The following is a 15,889-nucleotide window of genomic DNA, read 5'->3' as shown; positions in this document are numbered from 1 at the left end:
CATCATAGCTTGTTTGGTATATTAGGTGCATATCAGAAGAATGTAATGTGGTGTGGTGATTAGTTAAATATTCAGTGTCTGGTAGAAAATTTATTTTATTGTCCAGAAACTTATTTAAAGCTCACAGTTGTGTGTTTTTGTGTGTGTGAGAGAGTGTGTATGTGTGTTTGGGCATATTATTTTAGATTGTGTAGTATGCCAACACCAGGATGAGGACTGGCAGGAGCTGGCAGGAACAATGCTCCTAATCCAAATAGGAGGACAAATACAAATATGTTTCAATGTGAATTTTTTATCAGCTCATTGTCGAGGCTTCTATTTTCATTAAATGCCTCTCAACATACAATACACCGCTCCTGAAATTTCACAATTAGCTTTAAGACCGTTTTTATGAGCTTCACATATTAAATACACCACGCACTGTATATTTCCAATATATTCAGTATATATTGAAAATGTAGAAATTACACTGGAAACCAAACAATAGGAAACTGTGTACACAGAGCGTGACAGCACAGGAAGGATGAAATTGCTTTTAGAAACCTGGCATGGTGACTTAGAATAAGAAAAAAGGAAAAGAAAGAAAGACAGAAGCAAAGAAAATAAATAAAGAAAGAAAGAAGACACACATGACAGTAAATTGGTGAGTGAGCGACAGTGTGTGTGTATTTCCCCACTGAGGCTCGGCGTCAGGCAGCCGTAGCCGCTTGACGGATGGAGCTTTTAATTGACTCCATCGACGTGGGACGAACGTCGGCCAATCATCAGAAGAGCTGATGCAAAACAACAAGGGCTTTTGTCTCTAACAGAAGGGCCTCCATTAGACCAGATAATAGGCCAAGCTGTTGATATCTATCTGCCCTCTATCGTGTCTGCGGAAGGTAGACTCAGTATCTCTCACACCCATCCAGATGTTTTTCAATTGGCTTGGCTATCATTCCTCTTTATCCTGCCAGAGCGCTTTACTTAAGGTTGTTCGGTGTTTTCTTTTTCTTTGTCATGCATTTCTGGTAAATTACCCATCAATACAGTCAATCCAACACCAAGTTAGAGCACACCACAGCACACTACATCTGGTTTGTACATGTATATAAAGCACATACTTTGCTTTAGATAAAAGAGAATCGACTATTTTTAGTAATCTAGCCCTTTCTTTGATTATGAACACTGCACAAAGAAATCAAAGCAACTCTCTTATGTCATTATTCCTCAAATAATCTTTATTTCCTTTATTTGAAGAAAGAAGCAGACCTTTATTTCAACGAGGCTACTGTCAGACAGATGTTTATTCGTATTTTGCCCTTTATTTTCATTTATATTTGATCATATTTTAGTTAAAAGGTTTGACAATCTGATCTCATTCACTTTGTTCATTTAATTGGTGCAGTCGTGCTGTGATAAAATCAGATGATGGCAGGCTGGTAACAAAGTACAGGGAGCTGTGAGACCAGGGGCTGCAGGAGTCCAGCAGGAGCTTGGTGGGAGACCGTTTGTTGGGAACAGGTGAGGCAGGCAGCCACAAATCACATCAGCTCCCATGCTGGCGCACCAAAAGTGCTGAGATATGAGGGACAGGGTGCTCACAAGTTTTTTTGTGGTCAGTCCAGACCACGAATGGCTGCTCAACCAGTGTCTGATAGCCAGCAGCGCGCTCCCAGTGTTGCAGTTCTTTTCAGCTGAGGTGAGATTGTTAAAGCCATGAAAAGTCTGGAAACCATGGTCTGTGTGCTTTGTCCACTCAAACTGGACATTGTGGTAGTGGCAGTTCACTTTTGTGGGGTCTTTGTGTGTTGCCGTTGGGTTTATGGCAGGAACTTTATAGGTGGTCTACTTGTTGTAGTGTGTGGTTGTTGCAGTCCACTTCTGTGTTGGTCACCTGCGTTACTGTTTTATTTTACGTAATTAATTTAAAGCCTCAGCCAATCCATCATGCTGGTTCTGTGTGTGTGTGTGTGTGTGTGTGTGTGTGTGTGTGTGTGTGTGTGTGTGTAGAGCTCAGCTATAGATAAATCCATGCAAATAAGGCATAATGTATTATGCCTTATTTGCATGGATTTATCTAATTTATGTGCATAATGTATCTAATACATTATGCAGTTGCACAGAAAGTTCATATATAGCCATGACGGGCCATTCTGCCATCTGTAGGAAAACAAAGTCTGCTAACAGGAGTTGGGGAGTACTACTGCCCATGTGAAAAAGGTTGTGGCCCTTTTATGGCCTCAGTGGGAGCTGAGTGAAAGTGCATCAAGTGATGTCACTTGAGTCAGAGTTAGTTTGGTCTGAAGACTACATGTTTGAGAATGGAAAAAAAAAAAATCTGGGGGTGTGGAGAGTTCAAAGTGAGCTTACCAGGCTTCTGTAGCCCGCTCCTCATCTATGACTGAGGCTCGTGGCTCAGGGATACATTAGAAACTACTGGTATAACATCTTCAAATGAACAGTTGGTGGTCAAGCTGCATTATGAGTAGTGTAGATGCCAGGTTTTGATAAAGAAGAGAAATGCACAGAATAAAAAACACAATGTCTCTGGTCTTATTATCCCTTATGACCTCGAGCAGTGTTATAGGAGTACAGCATTACAGTACAGCGTCGGTGGAATACTATTTTAAACTAAGAGAGTGATCACAGAGGTGTTTGTGTCTGTGTATGTGTGTTTACATGCATCTCACCCTTTATGTCCTTCATGGTGGCAAGTGTTTAATAACCATTTTATATAATTTACATGTAGATATCACGGTTTACACAGCAGAGGACTCAGCTGATATTTTGAGTGAGGGACATGCTTATGTCTTGTCCATCCTCGTTGCTCCTGACTCCTTTTTCTTTTTCTGCCTTGTCACAGGGTTCTGTTTACGTCGTCCACTAGATCCTGTTTTCGGGCAGTGATAATTTTGTGCAGTCGTTCACCAAACATTCATGTTTATCCTCCATCATTGCTAGCTAAAGCAATGTAGTCTGTGGCTTTAGTAACACACCAAAGGTGGCAAATTATGTCACTAACTTTGTACAGGATGTAACAGTACAGACAGTACTTTCTACAGCAACAGTTTTTCCACGTCTGACCATTTAGTTCGGCGTGACAGTGGTAAATTGACAATTGTCTGACTTTATTATATTAAGTGGTGCCAGCCTCACCTGGCTTCCCATCAATAGACCCACAGTACACTCCTATTCCCAGACAAACTGACTGACATGTTGTATTTACATGTTGTAAATTTACTTTTTAGATGCTGTCACTGTCAACTAGATATGCTCCATTGTAGTCTTGTTTACATGTGTTTAAATTATTCTGTATCGCATTGTGTAATGGTGCAGATTCCACTATATCGGTCACAAACTAGCATGTTATTGTAAAGGCACTGCAATAATGAATTCACATAATGTTGAACTCACATGAGGTTTGTTCCTGGGACGTTTCAGTACTGATTTTTGTCTCACCCTATGATTACAACAGTTTCAAAGTGTCCCTTACTGGTAGTCTGATGAATCACTGCAACATGTATCAGTGGAGTGCTACGAGTCGAGATGAATCTGGGAAAGAATGAGATATATTGGGTGTGACATTTAAATCCATGTTAGAGAAGACCTTCAGGGTATTTTCAGGAGAAATTACCAAAGGAACAAAGAGAATTATTCTGTTAATAATGTGCAGAGTGAATCATAAGATAGGAAAAAAAGATGTTCAGCATCAATTAAGAATGTGCTAGTGCCAAGTGACAGCGCGTTGAAGCGAGTCTGTACAGAAGTTGGAATCTCAATAAACCTCCAGAGCTCGTCTCCCTTGGCACAGACTAGATTTCTGAAACTCGCTGCCTTTATTATTCCCCAGTCAGATGTGTTTGGTTATTGCTAGCTGCAAAAATGATGAATAAGAACAATTGTGACTGTACACTTACTGTACAGTCTGTAATCTTTGTACTGACTGTATTAAAGTTCTGTATGTAAAGATAATAGAATGTATTATTTAAAGAGGATTGTCTGAGAAGGGCTCTGGCAGGTCACAATTAAAGCTGGAGATTTCAAATATGATCTAAATTGATCCCGTTGACAGCTCAGCTTGTAAATTGTATGTATATTGTGTCTGGACTGAAGCCACTGCTGCAGCTCATCCTGAATGTCCAAAGGTATCAATTAAAGCAGGGCAGTTAAGACAGTGAGGGATTCTGACTATTCTGACTATCTCTTAATGAAAGTTGTCAGCCAACGCTCAGCAGGTAATGCTACAAGATAGTGTTAGCATTACCTGCTGGTCAGCTCTTGACTGCCATCTAGCTACAGAACAAGAAAGTGATGCTAACATTGTTTCAGTTCTTGACACTAAAAGGATGCAATGCTCGCTAACTTTTTATTGTGATTCTGTCTCTAAGAAACTTTCCTTAGTGCGCTCACAGACAGTGCTTTGCAGTCGATGGTTTCTAGGTAACAGCCGACTTTCTTGTTGTAGTTTGGCCAACAGGACATAGATATAACATCTTGTAAAATCTAAATTTTAGAAGCCCAGCAATGGAATTAATCCTGCCTTTTCATGGAGGACAAGGACATTTTATGTTTTAAGGGAGTTGTTGTCACATGCCGTCTGAATCCAATCCTGCAGACATTTTTTTAAATTGTACATGGTTTCTTTTTTTTTTTTTTATGTATGTAGCAATTAATTTTTACTGATTGCAAGTGCGCTAATAAATTTAGTAAACAAATGCACTTTTAGCGTTTTGACATTGCCAGGTCATAAGAGATGTGATTTTAGAATTAACACGCCAATAGAACACAGCAGAGAACAGAGCAGAGCAGAGGGAACATTTAAGCCAGCATTATGCAATCACACTCACACAAGAGATGGTGCACAGTCAAGGAATTAGTCTCTCAAATTTATTTATTCATTTCCTTCAAAGAGGCAATTTAACGCATGACTTAATCCATCTTTGTGATGTAACGCCTGCTGCCCTGCATGACACGGGCTGCATATTTGGGCCACAGATAAATACCCAGAGCCAGAGACATTGGCTCACTGCGAAACAGACAAGAGGAGCAGCAGAGGAAGGAGGAGAAGGAGGGTCGCAGATGCTAAGCCTGGCAATCTCTCTTTCAATCTGCAGCTGTATATTGGCCACTTTACAAATGCATTTTATTCGCACATGACCCACGTGTGAGTAAAAATATGAGTTTAAAACTCGGCAGAGAAGCAGGGAGAGATTTTCATGTGGATGCTCAACCTGAACTGATCCACTGAAAGGGTCTGATAGGCCAGACGGGCCAATCAGGCTGCCAAAATCAGAGGAATGTTCGTAGCTTATCAGGCCCTGTTGTCGTTGGGCCCAGTGGTAAGGCTCGATGTGAGCTGACTGTAATGGGCTTCTAGGACAACTTAGCTGGAAGGAGATTAGCTTGTTGTGGTGCCCGCTGAGAAGAAAAAGCAAGTCAGTTCACACAGATTGCAATGTGCACTGGTGAGCCGAGCATCTACGGGGTATTACATGAAGGTTAAATAAAAAAACGCGACTACACAGACACCATCCTCCTCGGTTCAGTGGCAGAAACCTTGTTATTGTAGCTGTACGTGCATGCAAATTGGATTACATAATCTGATGACAAAAATGTAGCTAATAATTTCAGTTGGACCAGCATGAGGGTACATCAGAATCACAGCAACACACAAACTCTTCACCTCACCGTTTCTCTTAATCATCATAAGGACATTTTTACAATTACTATGTTCATAAAGATGACAGAGGTGATGATGACGATAATGATGATAGCTGTGATTGCGGTGATAAAATATTTCAAACTCATGCTGGCTCATCAGCACATTCATTAAGTCCTCCTCCAGTTTATCTGGGCCAAGAAAAAAACAGAATCTGGTGAAGAAAATAGGGAAAGGGAGAGTTTTTGTATTTTAAAGGTTCTTTGGATAGACGCTGAGCAACCAGAGAGCCAGACACTAAAAGATGAGATATAAAACTTTTAAGAATAAAAATAAAATTGGCTAAAAAAAAGAACAGTTTAATTTTCCATAAACATGTCAAAGGGGTCCTAAAATTTACCTTAATAAAAAAGCTGAAAAGCCTTTAAAATAGTTTTTTGAAGTCAGAAAGATTATAATGTCCCCAATTCTTAGGAGTGGGAAAGGACAGCTGGCCAACTGCAATGTCATCCGGGGACACTGGCCTTTTGCTGTCCCTGGACGACAAGGCCTCACTCTTCAGGCTGTCATCTCCTCGTATAGCACCAATTCCGTTCGTGTTCTGTTAACAGGGAAACCACCCACTTGTGCCACAGAGTGTGGTCCGTCCCAGTACTGCCCCACAGGACTCTGGGTCATGGTTTCCATTGGTGGCGGGGCTGCCTGTGGTGACAGGAGCAGCTGCTTCTGTCGTCTGTCTCCCCTTATCCTTTCTGTCTGCGGCACTCCTGCTCTGTTATTTTCGACCCCTGCTCCAACCTCCTGCCATTTTCCCTGGTTGCTTCTTGTTGTGTTGCCTGCCTCCATCTTTGTTTCTGTGTGCTGGAGGTCTGGTCCCTCCTTCCAGCCTCACCATTAGTTCCTGCCGCAACACCCTTGTGTCCGATTGGTTAAAAGCAAACGTCTGGCAGAAGTTAAGCACTCAGCCAGATATGTAGTGGTAATCAGTTCACATGACCAGCAGCAGTAAGTTAACATGCATTAAAATGTAAAGCAGCAGCACATTTCAAACTAAAAGCAAAAACACGTAAAACACTATATAAAATCTTGTGATATAAAAATATAAATATAAGGAAACACTTATTACAAATACCTCCAACATATGACAGAAACAGTAGCAGGAGCCGCAATATTAAGCAAACACTGGCAGATGCACGTCGTGTTTACGAGCCTTCCCAAATTAAAACTCCCCACTGCCTCTCTAATCTCCCCTCCTCTCTCTGCTAACCACCGTAGGACAAGAGGGAGAGCGTTGTTTTGTAAAGGTTTTATCTTAACATCCTCCCTGTTAATGGGCAAATAAAATGTTTGGGCACTTCAAGCTCCCCACTGCCTGTCTGCTAAAGCACGTATCAAGACACTGTTCTACTGCTTAGGTGACCCAATTATGCACAGGGAACGCCTTGTGAATTAACTCCAGCACCATCTGTAATGACAGAACCAGTTTTATGAGTGTGTGTAGGGAAAAACCTCTATACTTTTAGCTTCAATTATTTTCTATCTGACATCCCAGATTTTTCTAGACCTATGGGAACGAGCTGTAAAGTTTTCATTGCTCTTCATTAGTTTTTGTAGAGAATGAATCTAGATGTTTTCTTCAATTAGACGAAGCCATCAAAAGCAGTTATCTGACAATTCAGATTCACTGAGATTTCCATCTCTCATATTTCAGTGACTCCAAATAGCCATGATGGGAATGTACTTTCACACAAAACAGCCTTGTCTGAATGTCTGTCCCATTGGTTTGGAGAAGAATAAAATCAAATAACAGAGGAGCACCATTAAAGTTATCCTTCAGTTGTTTTGAATATAGAGTTCTTGCTGTGATACAAATGCATATAAGCATATTCTGAAATTGCTCTGTCACAAAAATTACATGCATCCCAAATTATGACAATTATTGACTCTTAAGAAAATGTTATTAGTCATGCCTTTGCCCTAGAATGCACTAAATCCTTTGGGATTTGGCATATTTTGCAAATATTATATAATGTCCTAATAATAATGGTGCTAATGCCCTCATTATGTTCTTATATGATGTGTTATAATCCCTTATGACCGCAAGCCAAGTGTTACTGATGTGTTCATTAGTTTGCCGCTTAACTCAACCTCGAAGCCCAGACAGAATGAGGATCCATGAACTAAATGACTGTATTAATAACTGATTGATCTGCTGCAGTTTTTTTTTTTTTCTCTGTGCTTCAAGGACAGTAGCAGTTTCTTAATAACAGCCCACTCTTCCTCTGTTTCTCTAATGAATTTTCAAGCTCTTTGTCATCGCCGCAGCCTTTGGTGAAAACCTCACCACAGCTTCCCCAGCGGAGCAGTAAAGTCAGCGGTGAAGAATGCACACGGCAGCCAGGTTGCTTCCCTTCCTCTCTGCACAGTAAAAATTTAATGGAACCGAACATGCCATCCATCCCTTTCTGCAATTGAGGAGCAAGCAAATTGCAATCACCCTCTCTGTGCCTGCTCTCCGAAGAGACTGCAAGCTACAGCAAAACACACTTTCATCTCACTGTCGTGATGCACAAAACAACACACGAGCTTCATAAAACCTGCGTTTCCCGCACACAACAGATAGCTGTAACCTGATTTAATGTAGCTCGTGGCACCTTGCCACCTGCCTCCTCTAAAATGCAGTGCACATTGGACTAGATCACTTGGCATTTCGATTCAAAAGACTGGAAAAACATACAACAGCGGGTCTAAATGCTCTTGTATCTGCTGTGAGCTGTGAAAAAAGAATTCAGTGCTGAGAGTAAAAACAGAAAAGAACACATATTTTGACAGAAAAGTTTGAGGCAGTTTCTTGTAACCGGTGGTAGACATGACTCACGGGGTCTGCAGTGAATTTCTAATATCTCAGCTCGCTTTGCATCCCATCTTTTGATGCCTTCATGTACCACTGAAAGGCCCTGATGTTCACAGATTTAGACTGGACCCGTCTGGCTCTGTGCAGGGTGGATATCACAGGGATCACTTGACAGTGGCTCAACAAACTTTTATAGCTTGAGGTTGGGTGGATTGATGTCTTCTTCTGAAGCAACATTACACTCATGACTCTCCAAAGAAAAGACTGATGGAAGTTTGTAATATATATTTCCTTCCACTAATGTTTCCCTTGACTGGCTAAACGTCATAGGAGGAGAAGAGAGAACGAGGCAAGAACCACAGTGAAGCACTTCCACAGACAATCTTTCTTCAAATCCCTTCCAGCTGTATTAACAGCAGCACAGTTCAGTAACAGCGACGGGCTAAGTAAGCAGTTCTTAGAGTCGCCTGATTGCTTGTCGATCTATCGTGCTCCACGGAGGACTGGGTTCTCTCACGGGAGAAAGATGGTGTTTATGAAAATGCACGGAGAGCTTCTCCTTCGTTAGGATGTGCATTCGCTTGTCAGCTGCTAAAAGGAGAACTTTCAAACCCCATTAAAATGCAAAATATAGACGTACACTTTGTCGTGAGAGTGGGTCAAGGGGAAAGCATTAGTGATGAATTTAAAGCATTTTCTACAGTCCCCATCCATCATGTTCAACAAAGGGGGGATTCTTTAAACGTATTCATTGCAAAAACTGTCAGGCAGGCGGGTGAGCTGCACCCGGCAGGGTCGAACAAAGGCAGGGGGTAGCAGAGAAATAGAAAAATAACAAAAAAAAAAAGTAGAGTAATACACCACCTGAGTATTCTACCAACCACCGGGCCGCCTGCTAAGCCACATCATCTCTGTGATTCCTTTTCAATGTCACACTTCATGCTTTCACACATTCCTCGCCTGCTCAAGCTACTGCTACGTCTGTCAAACATTTACAAAGTGGTGATTGAGCTGCTGTACACTTCTGCTCACTTACATTGGCATCCATTGTATTGTTGGGAATATACAATGAAAGGGATTTTTAAAAAAAAATCACAGGTGACACATTTAGTGTCAAGTATGAATATGAATGAACCGAGCTACCAAGCAGCTGGAGAAGAGAATGTCTCTTATACCAAGGCTTTATTTTACACATAGCCTCTGTAGCTATGCTAGAAACTGTGCTGAGTTTGGGTTATTTGTGTATCCTCCTACATTTCGAGTGGCAGTGAAGATTGCTAAAATGAAGATGTAGAAATATGGCTGAGTATGTGCTCTCCTTTCTCATTATCATGCTTGAGTACAGTTTAGTTTCAAGGTTCTTGTAATTTAGTTTTTCCAGTTTATGCTGCTTTACACTGATGCCACTTAATTTCAAAGGAAAATATTATACTTGTTCTGCTACATTTGTTTGACAGCTGCTAGTTAATTTGGTCAAGGTTATTATTATTATTATTATACAAATCATTCTGTATAATTAGCTCACACTTCAGCTCAGACACTGACTGGGCCCATTTTAATGTGTGCTTTTGATCATTTTAAACCTGATTTGGCCACTTGGGGGCAGTGTGGCAACTTGTAACCGCCGCACTGACTTATTATTGTCTTATAAAGTTGATACGGCGAAAGTGTTAGCAAGCAATGGCTGATGTGTACATTCAGATGACATGGAGAAACATCAGCGTCCTTTTAGCTCTGTTTTGGTCTCTTTAAACTGAGGGATCTGTGTCTTTAGCTGTTACATACTTCACCGTGCTCAACAGCTAGTAGCATGCATTGGGTTTTTAAAGAATGAATACCAGACATCAATCATCTGTGAGCACGATTGTATGAAGTGGATGTAAACATGGTTATTTTCGATACTGAAAATTAATAGAAATATAGACAAGGCATTGTCCCCCTCCCCATTGCTGTATTTCACAAAGTCCATGAAGGCTGTAAACACAATATTAAGAGATGAAATAAGACAAGGAAATATGAACTCATTCCTGTCAGAGCTCCATACCTATAAAACTAGATTTGGCTGAAGCACCAAACACTTTAATTCAGTAATAGTTTTTGTCTTTTTTTTCTGTACAGGCATGTACAGTGAGACTTGCTTTTTTATCTTATAAAACAAAATTAGTTTTTTGTAGTTCTTTCACAAAAAACTTCTGTATTCTTGTATGATTTCATACAGGTAAGTGTGTAATATCTTGAGTGACTGGCACAGCGTTGTTCATTTGACATCCCGCTGAGGACTCTATACTCTCTGGAAGGACCCCTGCAGCTATGATGGACTCTTTAGTTGGAGACCCTGAAACTGCCAGAGTTAATATTTATAAGAGGATTCCGATTTGTCAGTTTATTGAAAATCTAAAGAGCCTGTGCTGCAGGAACCCATATTTCAAGAGCTGTTATGGATGTTTGATACTGAGAGTGTTATTTTTACAGTAGTCGACAAAATGCCACGATGTATGATTATGTCATACTTGACGCAGTGGAGTCTAGCTCACTGTTGAATCAAAGGCAAGGGTGTTTGTTTGTGTCTTCACATGCTGCAGTTGCATCTCCAGCAGACATTGAGACTCACTGTCTGCTCTTTCACTTTCCCTTTTCCTGTTTCTCCGTCCCTCTCTCTCTCAAAGGACTCGGTATTCCAATCAGAAAACAAGGGAGTGCTGGATCCTAAAGCCCCAAACCTGAGGGGATTTACAGTCTCAGCACAATCATGCTGTAATGGGGCTGCTGCCCTAATAACTCTTTTCCTCCTTTTGTGCTGTTGCTCTGTCTCTGTAACATCAGCCTGTTCGAAGTATATTCAGTCATGGATGAAGTATATTTTTTGAGAGCAGCAGCAGCAAGAATAACCCTGTCGGTATTGAATTTAAAGACAACATCAAATGCATGGATAGTCAGCAACAGCACAGCTGATTCCAAACTCTCACGCTCAACACACACACATGCACATACTGCCAGTCAGACACTGACACACTCCCTCCAATCCTCATCAGCCACACAGCTGTGTGATTTGATAAAATACTTGGCAGGACCCCGTGGCTGACCTTTCCAAACGTGCTTAACACGGCTGCTCTACGAGCAACCTGCCGCACGTAACCAGGCAACACCGCCTCTGATGAGATCTGAGGTCTGGCCATTGAGTTTCTCATAAGCTTAGATGTGTGGGTTTGTGAATGTGTGCGTGTGCCCATCACCGGTGTGTTTCTGTTTTGGTAATTGTGCAAGGTGCCTGCTGGGGATTGAGGCCTTTGGAGGCTGCAGAAAATGTCTGAATGATTTGATCTCCTGTCCTCGCATCCACACAGATGCAACTGAGGCTTTTTCACAGTTTGGTCAGGTTTTGTAGAAGTAAAGGGACGATGTTGTTGCAGCGTTAAATGAATCCATGTGTATGATTTTGTTCTTTTGATTCTCTATCTTTGATGTTGTAAAATGAGTTCAGAGCTTCCTTTTTTTGAGACAAACTTTCTGCTTCTCTCATACTTTTTCCAAGTTATCTTTTACTCATGGACAAACAGCCCCACCCTTTCATCACTGGTACATTTAAGAGTTTTACACGTTTCCCGACTTGGTAAAGAAGCAGAGGATTAGAAGAAGATGGCAAAGGAGAAAATCCAGAAGAGAAAGATTGAGATTCAGACCGTAGGACAGAGGCAGATCACTCCAATACCCCCTTAAATTTTAATACCTGTAAGCAATACATATACAGTGACTGATGCAGGCAATGTTTTTCAGTTAAAACTCTTAAAATGAATTCAGCTAGATGGCAATGCTGTGCCAGCTGGAGGCATTAATCTTCTTTAGCACCAGAATATTACTTCCATATTAAAACATGAGGACATCTGAAGTAGCAGCCTGTGGGAATTTGTTGTATTTATAACTTCTTGCTTTTATAAATTCTTTAGCTATTTCACGCAAACAGTCCAAAGCCATAACCGACAATCCCTAAAGGAAATGTTTTACAATGATACGACAAATCAACACAGTCATCTACAGTACAGTCGGCCTTCACCCCAGACAATTACAGTCCGTGACAGTGTGTGGGTGGGCGATCAGGTCGTGATATGCTGTCTGCAGTGTGGGATGTGCTGTTATGACACCAAGGCATTAATAAGGGGAGACACAAAATGTGAGTGACAAAGTCTGCTCTCGACCTGATGATGACTATGAGTGCGATGGCTCATACAGAGGTATTATTTATTCTGCAGGACACTTCAGCCTGTGAGTGTGTGTGTGTGTGGGTTAGTGCGTACACAGGCAAATGATTCAGCCTTTACTAAACGAAAAGTCTGTCTAAAAACTCAAGAAATGTTAAGCACGTTTTGTCTTCACTGAACTGTTCCTTTGGGAGTTTTTGTTGACATTACCCAGAAGGTTTATTCATATTTCTGGAGAGATGGAAATGCAATCAAGCTGCTCGCAGGGAAAACATCAAAACCTCTAATTTTTGAAATTACCTTGATTGCAAACTGACATAAGAAACACAGCAGCTAAGAATACTGACATGAAAGTGGTCGTAAAAAGCGCAATCAGTTCTGTACTGTAATGTCGGATTGTTTTAGTAACAACTATTCTAACATTTTGGTAATAAAAGTTTTGAAAGGACAAGTTTATTTTTTTACCTTGTAATGCAGGCATCAGTAAGCACACTGCTATATTTACTATTTACACTGACACTCTGGCTGTTGGCTGTGGAGATATCACAGCCACAAAAAAAAAATCCCACAGATTGTATTTGTGATTAAGAGATAATATTTACAGTTTCTTTGATATTCAGCGAATCCAGCATACTGCAGACAGAATAACAGCCTCTTCCACAGGCTTACACCCTTCAAACACCATCTCATCTCAGTTTCAGACAAACAGAATACAGGTCCATTTTTTTGTTTTTACAAATATAATGGTCATTCAGTATTCTCTACAGCCAAACTGGTGCAGCTGTTTAAGGACCAGTTTGTTGATTATCTCTGCCACTTGGAATGACCCTTGTACAAATTTACTGGGTACAAGTTTCAGGCTTTTCATTGCATATCAGGAGTGTTCAAGATCATACCAACTAAATTTAGAGGATGCATGAAACATGAAAGATTTTGTTGGCCTTTTGAGGTTTACTCTTTTAAAGAAACACTTTGAAAAACATGCAAATAGCAAAATGTGCCATTTATATGTCAGAAACTTAAACCTGCTTTCATTGATTTTTTTTGGGGGGGGGTGCACCTGGGGACTAAAAGAGTGCAACAAATCTTCTAAAACGAAGATCTTGACATGTAATGTTGACATAATATCATGCGATAAAGTTGTTTGTGTGTTTGTTTGTGGTAGCGTAAAGCGAGGTTATCAGAATTGTTATTTTTTTGCAGAAAACAGCTGCGTGCTGTGGTTGTAAGCCATGTTAGACAGAACCAAAACATTAAAATTGTGGGTCCCGTAAACCAAAACAGAAACTGAAGCTAAAATGCTGCGCAGTGCCAAGGGAAATGGCATAGTTGGGTGATAATTTTCTTTGGGTTAATCACTACAAGTGACCCCTTTGATGTAACACATAATCTTTTTTTTTCTTTTTATAATAAAAAAATATTGATTAGTGTAGCTTTAATGTGAGTTTAAAACACTTCTCTTACACAGGGTAATACCTGAATCCTTGTCCTTGTATTATTTCTGCTCTGGCCTGCCTCCATCTTGAATAGAGCGGCTGCGCACAGGGAACTCACTCATTAACTTCTTTTCTGGCTCATACTCTGTTCTGGAAACAAACTCTCAACTTATTAAATTTTCAGCTGCTCAGACATGGAGAATAGTGCTCTGAGTAAGTGGTTTAATTAATGCCTATTTAAACAATGCCAGGTTATAACAGTAGTTTGCAAAGTAACAGTGTCATATTCATACACTTAATTTGCTGTAATATGGTAATGTGTATTTTAAGAGGCCAAAAAGAATGACAAAAAGTATTATTCATTATGCATTCATACTTAGGTTTGCCCAACAAATTGACTCAGAATGCAAATGGCACTGCCCAGTCTGGTTTAAAATGCCAACCAAGAATAGGGGTTTGTCATGCTGGGATGGAGCAGCAACTGTTGCTGTAGGGAGGCCAGATTTCCTATTTCTGAGACTTTTTCAGAGTTGTTTCCATGACAAGTGTCTCCACAATGCTGTGATAGTCGCAATAGTTGCCACATGTCCTTAATAACAAATTCTTGATTATATACAATCACATTTAAACAGCAGGATTCCTTTTCAGTAGCATGGTCAGTTCTACTGAGAGAGTCCACCACCACCACCTCCTTTGTTTTGCTGATGTTGAGCGGCAGGTGGTTCAGCTCACGCCAGTCAACAAAACTGTTCACCACCCTCTGGTATTCTGACACATCCTCCCCCTGATGCATCCAACAGCTACAGGGTCATCAGAGAGCTCATGTAGGTGGTTTAGGTTCCTCAGCAGGGCAGGCTGAATGCTGTTAACAGTGCTGGAGAAATCAAAGAACATGATACTGGCTGCACCCCCTGGCCTGTCCCGATGGGTGAAAGCACAGTGGAGCAGTCATATGGTGGCATCATTCACTTCTACATCTGGTTGGTTAGTGAACAGGAGTTGGTCCAAAAAAGGCTTGACCAGTGGCTGAAGGGAATCCAGGACCAGTCTTTCAAAAGCCTTCATGATGTGTGAGGTCAGTGCTGCTGGCCTGTAGTCACTGGTGATACTGGGACAGGCTTTTTTGGTACAGGAACCAGACAGGATGTTATTGTCCAGTGATCTCACGTTAGCCATTCTGTTAGAAGGGAGATACGGATTATTTCTCCTCTTTTCCACCAGTCTTTGTTGTCTGGACCCAGCTCTCTTCCCTCTCTTTGTTCCTCCTCTGCAACCTGTGATTTCTGCTGGGATGTCCGCTGTGCTGGTTGCTACTTCAGGCTTCAGCGTGGTCAGCGGGTCCCTGGTGTAAACAGTATGACTGTAGAGTTGCTTCTCACTAGCAGCGTTGCTGAATGATAACATTCATAAAGGTAGAGAGGACACAGCTTAAATAAGTTACTAGTAAAAATTGAAACAAGTATTATTTAACTATGATGCGCGTTTCAACTGAAGGCAACGTGTTTTTTCCTTGACAATCAATAAGCACCTCGTTATAAAATAAAGAACCTTGTCCAAACATTTCAGGCAAGTACCGGAACATTTGTCCTGAATATATCTGTAAAATCCAGGTAAAGCAGATTTAAGCAGAAATAGCTTTTTCCATTTAATGCACTTTGTGTCTGTGATCTGCCACAGCTCTGAGCTTGATCCACCTGTACTTTTTTTTAACACGGCTCTCCTTTTTCCAGTTGCAGATGTCCTCTGTGTGAATTATAAAACC

Source organism: Toxotes jaculatrix, chromosome 19 (assembly GCF_017976425.1).
Source record: "Toxotes jaculatrix isolate fToxJac2 chromosome 19, fToxJac2.pri, whole genome shotgun sequence".
NCBI lineage: Eukaryota > Metazoa > Chordata > Actinopteri > Toxotidae > Toxotes > Toxotes jaculatrix.
This window is presented reverse-complemented; position numbering follows the sequence as displayed.